The following is an 8,622-nucleotide window of genomic DNA, read 5'->3' on the forward strand; positions in this document are numbered from 1 at the left end:
AGACACAGGGCGAGGGACCCCCCCCGCTACACGCAGACACAGGGCGAGGGACCCCCCCTCCCTACACGCAGACACAGGTCGAGGGACCCCCCCTCCCTACACGCAGACACAGGTCGAGGGACCCCCACTCCCTACACGCAGACACAGGTCGAGGTACCCCCCCTACACGCAGACACAGGGAGAGGGACCCCCTCTACACGCAGACACAGGGAGAGGGACCCCCCCGCTACACGCAGACACAGGGAGAGGGACCCCCCGATACGCAGACACAGGTAGAGGGACCCCCCCTACACGCAGACACAGGGAGGGACCCCCTCTACACGCAGAGGGAGAGGGACCCCCCTACACACAGAAACAGGGAGAGGGACCCTCCCCCGTACATGCAAACACAGGTAGAGGGACCCCCCTACACGCAGACACAGGTAGAGGGACCCCCCCCCCCCCCCTACACGCAGACACAGGTAGAGGGACCCCCCCCCCCTACACGCAGACACAGGTAGAGGGACCCCCCCCACACGCAGACACAGGTAGAGGGACCCCCCCCCTACACGCAGACACAGGTAGAGGGACCCCCCCCCCTACACGCAGACACAGGGAGAGGGACCCCCCCCCCCCCCTACACACAAACACAGGAAGAGGGACCCCCCTCCACGCAGACACAGGGAGAGCGACACCTTTACACACAGGAAGAGGGACCCCACCTACACGCAGACACAGGGCGAGGGACCACCCGCTACACGCAGACACAGGGAGAGGGACCCCCTCTACACGCAGAGGGAGAGGGACGCCCCTACACACAGACACAGGGAGAGGGACCTTCTCCCTATACAGACACAGGGAGAGGGACCCACCTCCCTACACGCAGACACAGGTCGAGGTACCCCCCTACACGCACACACAGGGAGAGGAACCTCTACACGCAGACACAGGGAGAGGGACCCCCCGCTACACGCAGACACAGGGAGAGGGACCCCCTCTACATGCAGACACAGAGAGAGGGACCCCCCCCCTACACGCAGACACAGGGAGAGGGACCCCCCCGATACGCCGACACAGGTAGAGGGACCCCCCCGATACGCCGACACAGGTAGAGGGACCGCCCCTACACACAGACACAGGTAGAGGGACCCCCCCTACACGCAGACACAGGGAGAGGGACCCCCTCTATACGCAGACACAGGCGAGGGACCCCCCGCAACACGCAGACACAGGGAGAGGGACCCCCTCTAAATGCAGGCAAAGGGAGAGGGACACCCCTACACGCAGACACAGGGAGAGGGACCCCCCCCCCCTTACACGCAGACACAGGTAGAGGAACCCACCCTTACACGCAGACACAAGGAGGGACCCCCCTACACACAGACACAGGGAGAGGGACACCCCCTACACACAGACACAGAGAGAGGGACTCCCCCTACACGCAGACACAGGGAGAGGGACCCCCTCTACACGCAGACACAGGGAGAGGGACCCCCTCTACACGCAGACACAGGGAGGGGGACCCCCTCTACACGCAGACACTGGGAGAGGGACGCTCCCCCCTACACACAGACACAGGGAGAGGGACCCCCTACATGCAGACACAGGGCGAGGGACCCCCTGCTGCACGCAGACACAGGGAGAGGGACCCCCCCCCCCACGCAGACACAGGGAGAGGGACCCTGCCCCACACGGGGAGAGGGACACCCCCACAAGGGGAGAGGGACCCCCGCCCCCCACACGCAGACATGGGCAGAGGGAACCCCCCACACGCAGACAGAGGGAGAGGGACCCCCCCCTACATGCAAACACAGGTAGAGGGACCCCCCCTACACGCAGATACAGGTTGAGGGACCCCCTCTACACGCAGACACAGGTAGAGGGACCCCCCCTACAGGCAGACACAGGTAGAGGGACCCCCCCCCCCCCTACAGGCAGACACAGGTAGAGGGACCCCCCCTACACGCAGACACAGGGCGAGGGACCCCCCCTACATGCAGACACAGGTAGAGGGACCCCCCTACACGCAGACACAGGGAGAGGGGACCCCCCTACACACAGACACAGGAGAGGGACCCTACCCCCTATACACAGACAGAGGGAGAGGGACCCCCCCTATACGCAAACACAGGGAGAGGGACACCCCCCCCCCACACGCAGACATAGGGAGCGAACCCCCCCCACGAACGCAGACACGAGGGAGAGGGGGTACACGCAGACACAGGCAGAGGGACCCCCCCTGTACGCAGACACAGAGAGAGGGACCCCCCCCCCCCCCCCCCACACGCAGACACAGGGAGAGGGACCCCCCCTACACGCAGAGGCAGGGACAGGAACCCCCCACCCATACGCAGACACAGGTAGAGGGACGCCCCACACACGCAGACATAGGGAGCGAACCCCCCACCAACGCAGACACGAGGAGAGGGACCCCCCCGCTACACGCAGACACAGGGAGAGGGGGTACACGCAGACACGAGGAGAGGGACCCCCCCGCTACACGCAAACACAGGGAGAGGGGGTACACGCAGACACAGGGAGAGGGACCCCCTTGATACGCAGACACAGGGCAAGGGACCCCCCGCTACACACAGACACAGGGTGAGGGACCCCCCCGCTACACGCAGACACAGGGTGAGGGAACCCCCCTCCCTACACGCAGACACAGGGAGAGGGACCCCCCCTACACGCAGACACAGGTCGAGGTACCCCCCCTACACGCAGACACAGGGAGAGGGACACCCCCTACACGCAGACACAGGTCGAGGTACCCCCCTACACGCAGACACGGGGAGAGGAATCCCCCCCCCCCCCCTCTATGCAGACACGGGGAGCACGAGGAGAGTTAATCCCCCTCCTCACGCAGAGACAGGTCGAGGTACCCCCCCTACACGCAGACACAGGGAGAGGGACCCCCGATACGCAGACACAGGTAGAGGGACACCCCCTACATGCAGACACAGAGAGAGGGACCCCCCCCCACACGCAGACACAGTGAGAGGGACCCCCCCTCCACACGCAGACACAGGGCGAGGGACCCCCCCGCCACACGCAGACACAGGGAGGGACCCCCTCTACACGCAGAGGGAGAGGGACCCCCCTACACACAGACACAGGGAGAGGGACCCTCCCCCCTATACAGACACAGGGAGAGGGACCCCCCCTCCCTACACGCAGACACAGGTCGAGGTACCCCCCCTACACGCAGACACAGGGAGAGGGACCCCCCTACACGCAGACACAGGTCGAGGTACCCCCCCTACACGCAGACACAGGGAGAGGGACACCCCCTACACGCAGACACAGGTCGAGGTACCCCCCCTACACGCAGACACAGGGAGAAGGACCCCCTCTACACGCAGACAAAGGGAGAGGGACCACCCTACACGCAGACACAGGGAGAGGGACCCCCTCTACATGCAGACACAGAGAGAGGGCCCCCCCCACACGCAGACACAGGGAGAGGGACCCCCTCTACACGCAGACACATGGAGAGGGACCCCCCGCTACACGCAGACACAGGGAGAGGGACAACCCCTACACGCAGACACAGGTCGAGGTACCCCCCCTACACGCAGACACAGGGAGAGGGACACCCCCTACACGCAGACACAAGTCGAGGTACCCCCCCCTACACGCACACAGGGAGAAGGACCCCCTCTACACGCAGACAAAGGGAGAGGGACCCCCCCACACGCAGACACAGGGAGAGGGACCCCCTCTACATGCAGACACAGAGAGAGGGACCCTCCCCCTACACGCAGACACGGGGAGAGGAATTTCCCCCCCCCCCTCCATGCAGACACGGGGAGCGGAAATCTCCCCCCCCACTTCACGCAGATGCAGGGAGAGTTAATCCCCCTCCTCACGCAGACACAGGGAGAGGAATTCCCCCTCCTCCCCACGCAGACACGGGGAGCGGAAATCCCCCGCACCTCATGCAGACACAGGGAGAGGGACCCCCCCTCCACACGCAGACACAGGGCGAGGGACCCCCCCGCCACACGCAGACACAGGGAGGGACCCCCTCTACACGCAGAGGGAGAGGGACCCCCCTACACACAGACACAGGGAGAGGGACCCTCCCCCCTATACAGACACAGGGAGAGGGACCCCCCCTCCCTACACGCAGACACAGGTCGAGGTACCCCCCTACACGCAGACACAGGGAGAGGGACCCCCCCTACACGCAGACACAGGTCGAGGTACCCCCCCTACACGCAGACACAGGGAGAGGGACACCCCCTACACGCAGACACAGGTCGAGGTACCCCCCCTACACGCAGACACAGGGAGAAGGACCCCCTCTACACGCAGACAAAGGGAGAGGGACCACCCTACACGCAGACACAGGGAGAGGGACCCCCTCTACATGCAGACACAGAGAGAGGGCCCCCCCCACACGCAGACACAGGGAGAGGGACCCCCTCTACACGCAGACACATGGAGAGGGACCCCCCGCTACACGCAGACACAGGGAGAGGGACAACCCCTACACGCAGACACAGGTCGAGGTACCCCCCCTACACGCAGACACAGGGAGAGGGACACCCCCTACACGCAGACACAAGTCGAGGTACCCCCCCCTACACGCACACAGGGAGAAGGACCCCCTCTACACGCAGACAAAGGGAGAGGGACCCCCCTACACGCAGACACAGGGAGAGGGACCCCCTCTACATGCAGACACAGAGAGCGGGACCCCCCCCCACACGCAGACACAGGGAGAGGGACCCCCTCTACATGCAGACACAGAGAGAGGGACCCTCCCCCTACACGCAGACACGGGGAGAGGAATTTCCCCCCCCCCCTCCATGCAGACACGGGGAGCGGAAATCTCCCCCCCCACTTCACGCAGATGCAGGGAGAGTTAATCCCCCTCCTCACGCAGACACAGGGAGAGGAATTCCCCCTCCTCCCCACGCAGACACGGGGAGCGGAAATCCCCCGCACCTCATGCAGACACAGGGAGAGTTAATCCCCCCTCCTCACGCAGACACGGGGAGAGGAAATCCACCGCCTCCCTACGCATACACTGTCATTGAAACACCTCTGCAATACAGTCGCCGCTGACATGGGGGTTGCCATTCTGTGCACGGGGAGATCTCACAGGCGTTAAATGTGGTGGCTGACAGTGGCGGGAGATATGTGATGGTGAGTGGCAAGCTGCAGGGGGAGCGGGTGGTGTTGGTGAGCTGACGACTGCCAGATCATCCGGTTTTTTTTGCCAGTGCCTGGGAGAAGTTGTCATCTCCTTAAAGCTGTAGATCTTCTGCACTCACGGGGTGTGGGGGTTGCAGGTTTGGTTTAACCTTCCCACATCTAGGCATAGACCTTGCAGTGCAGAAGGAGGCCATTTGGCCCATCGAGTCTGCACCAGCCCTTGGAAAGAGCACCCAATTTAAGCCCATACCTATAACCCAGCAACCCCACCCAACCCCTTTAAACACCAAGGTCAATTTAGCATGGTCAATCCACATAACCCGCACGTCTTTGGACTGTGGGAGGAAACCGGAGCACCCGGAGGAAACCCACGCAGACATGAGAACGTGCAGACTCCGCACAGTGATCCAAAACGGGAATCAAACCTGGGACCCTGGATCTCTGAAGCAACAATGCTAACCACTGTGCTACCGTGTTGCCCCATCTTTCAGCTCAAATCCTGGAGCATGGATTGAACTCAAGACGAGTCGAGGCAAAGGCTAAGTGAGTGACTGTGGCCCCAACTGCACAAGGTCAGTGCTAAGACTTGGACCAGCTTCCTTGCTCAAGGGAGAATGCAAAGGGGACTGGCTGCCTGCAAGGAGGTAGAAACGGAAGTAAACTAGCTGCCTGCTCACCGGAGTTCAGGAGGACGAGAGGTTATTGAAATGAAAGGTTCAATAGTTCTGAAGATGCTTGACAGGGCAGGCGCGGAATGTGTTTCCGCCAGTTGGGGAAGGCAAAGCTGTGGACTGAGATGAGGAAAGTTTGCAAACCGCTGAAAATGTTAAAGCCTGGGGGGGGGGGGGGGCCTGTTTTTTCTCAATGGCCGAGTGTACACCAGAGACAGCAGGGGAAGAGGGCTTGTGGGAAGCATCGAGGGTGAGGCAGAGGGGGAGAAACCCACTGGGGGAGAAAGCCAGTTGGAAAATATCAGAGCAAAAAACCATGGACGGCATCTCTCTGGCTACAACTGACCAAAACGGGTTGGATAACAATCCCCATGCCAAGACCCCAAACATGAGGTACTTTTCCCCATACTGAGCTGCGAACTTACGGAACCACATGAAGATCGCAAAAGGGCCAGAACAGGGTAAAATGCTGAAAGAATACTTCCCCTTGTGGGAGGGGCACGAACTGGGAGACAGTTAACTAACACACACACACACAGGGGTTAGGCGCAGAGGAGCAGGAAGTCACTTGGCCCCTTGAGCCTTTATTGAACGGTGGAGCAGGATCAAGGACTTAATCTTGCTGCTCCAACTCACATGTTTATGAATGCAAAGGACCATTGCAGGATGGTGATGGTCACAGGCAACGGGGGGGGGGGGGGGTCACAGGCAACGGGGGGGGGGGGTCACAGGCAACGGGGGGGGGGGGGGTCACAGGCAACGGGGGGGGGGGGGTCACAGGCAACGGGGGGGGGGGGTCACAGGCAACGGGGGGGGGGGGGTCACAGGCAACGGGGGGGGGGTCACAGGCAACGGGGGGGGGGGGGGTCACAGGCAACGGGGGGGGGGTCACAGGCAAGGGGGGGGGAAGAGGGTCACAGGCAAGGGGGGGGGGGAGAAGAGGGTCACAGGCAAGGGGGGGGGGAGAAGAGGGTCACAGGCAAGGGGGGGGGGAGAAGAGGGTCACAGGCAACGGGGGGGGGGGGGGAAGAGGGTCACAGGCAACGGGGGGGGGGAAGAGGGTCACAGGCAACCGGGGGGGGGGGGGGAGGAAAGAGGGTCACAGGCAACAGGGGGGGGAAAGAGGGTCACAGGCAACGGGGGGGGGGGGGAAAGAGGGTCACAGGCAACGGGGGGGGGGGGAAAGAGGGTCACAGGCAACGGGGGGGAAAGAGGGTCACAGGCAACGGGGGGGGGGAAAGAGGGTCACAGGCAACGGGGGGGGGGGGAAAGAGGGTCACAGGCAACGGGGGGGGGGGAAGAGGGTCACAGGCAACGGGGGGGGAAGAGGGTCACAGGCAACGGGGGGGGGGAAAGAGGGTCACAGGCAACGGGGGGGGGGGAAAGAGGGTCACAGGCAACGGGGGGGGAAGAGGGTCACAGGCAATGGGGGGGGGAGGAGAAAGAGGGTCACAGGCAATGGGGGGGAGAAAGAGGGTCACAGGCAATGGGGGGGGAGAAAGAGGGTCACAGGCAATGGGGGGGAAAGAGGGTCACAGGCAATGGGGGGGGAAGAGGGTCACAGGCAATGGGGGGGGAAAGAGGGTCACAGGCAATGGGGGGGGAAAGAGGGTCACAGGCAATGGGGGGGGAGAAAGAGGGTCACAGGCAATGGGGGGGGGAGAGAAAGAGGGTCACAGGCAATTTGGGGGGGGGGGCACACACTGGCACCACGAGGGACTTGCTGTCAGGATCAGGAGTCAAGCCTCCCTCTTGGGAGCCCGGATGCAGTGAATAAAAAGGCGGGAGAGGCGTGGCTCCAATCCTGTCAATCAAACTCGGGCGCGCGCGGAACTTCCTCCCCAGCCGGCTGGCTCTGCAGCTCAGGCGCATGCGCAATTGCAACTGCAACTGTCGGCAGGGCACGAATCTGCCGCGTCCTATACCCTTACCCTTCGACAAAATTTTAAAAAGAGCGGGACAAAAGCCTTCAGATCTCGAATACTGAAGTCGACGGCTGCGATCCGAGACGCTTGTTGAGAAGATCGCTGTACTCTCAACGCTCACTCTCTTCGGACTCTGCTCTCATTCCCTTTCAAACCAACCGCCTCCCGTCGGCCCCGCACCCAATGGGCTGCCGACGGGACCCACGTGATTTCCTCCACCGGCCAATCGGCACCCCTGGATTACCCAGTTGGCCCCGCCCACTTTCCTGTCCAGCTGATCACAGAGGCTGAGTCCGAGCCAGCCCCGCCTTCCGGCCCCAACGCCTCACCCATTGGCTCATTTAAACGGCCCGGGCCGTTGCGCTTTCAGCGTCCTCCTCGGATTGGTCCGTTTAAACATTAACGGCAACAACCCTCAGCGGGCAGTTGGATAGCCAACTGGAGACCCTCCGTCCAAGCCGACCGAGGAAAACAACTAACAAAATAACAGAAAGCGGCGGCGCAGTCGCTCACTTAACCAATGATTGATCTCTGTCTCAGCCATTGGTTGAGGGTGCCGCTAGTCAGAATTAGGTCCTTGCCTACCCTGTGGCTTTTGATTGGATCCGGCTGGGCAAGCGGCTCGGCGGCCGATTGGTTCACTTGCCCATCAGTCAGGGTCACAATGGCCTCAGGGCGGGCCCCATGACAGGAATCGGTGGCCGCGCACTAAGGCGGTTCCCTAGGCGTTGAGACGGGGCCCCGCCCGGGATAGCGTCACGGCCCCGTCCTCTGATTGGGGGTGCGCCCATCACCACGTCAATCGATCTGACAAAGGCGGTTCCTTAGGCGTTGATTGGCCAAAATTCGCTATCGGGCGGGGCATGCTGGGTTGCACTGATTGG

The 8,622-nt window shown here is 62.7% G+C and overlaps 1 protein-coding gene across 4 annotated transcripts in view; it reads right to left on the reverse strand.

The window, feature by feature from the left end:
- Positions 1-8,527, reverse strand: part of cdca3 (cell division cycle associated 3) — a 32,197-nt gene extending 23,670 nt beyond the window's left edge. The window contains exon 1 of one of the 4 annotated variants that reach the window (XM_038822254.1): positions 8,324-8,527. The gene's annotated coding sequence lies outside the window, so the exon portion shown is untranslated. Of the gene's footprint in view, positions 1-7,744; positions 7,990-8,067; positions 8,183-8,256; positions 8,276-8,323 lie in introns of those variants that run through there. The other 3 variants (XM_038822255.1, XM_038822256.1, XM_038822253.1) reach the window with 3 other exon arrangements.
- Between the last annotated feature and the right edge of the window lie 95 nt (positions 8,528-8,622).

Source organism: Scyliorhinus canicula, chromosome 16, assembly GCF_902713615.1.
Source record: "Scyliorhinus canicula chromosome 16, sScyCan1.1, whole genome shotgun sequence".
Lineage (NCBI taxonomy): Eukaryota > Metazoa > Chordata > Chondrichthyes > Carcharhiniformes > Scyliorhinidae > Scyliorhinus > Scyliorhinus canicula.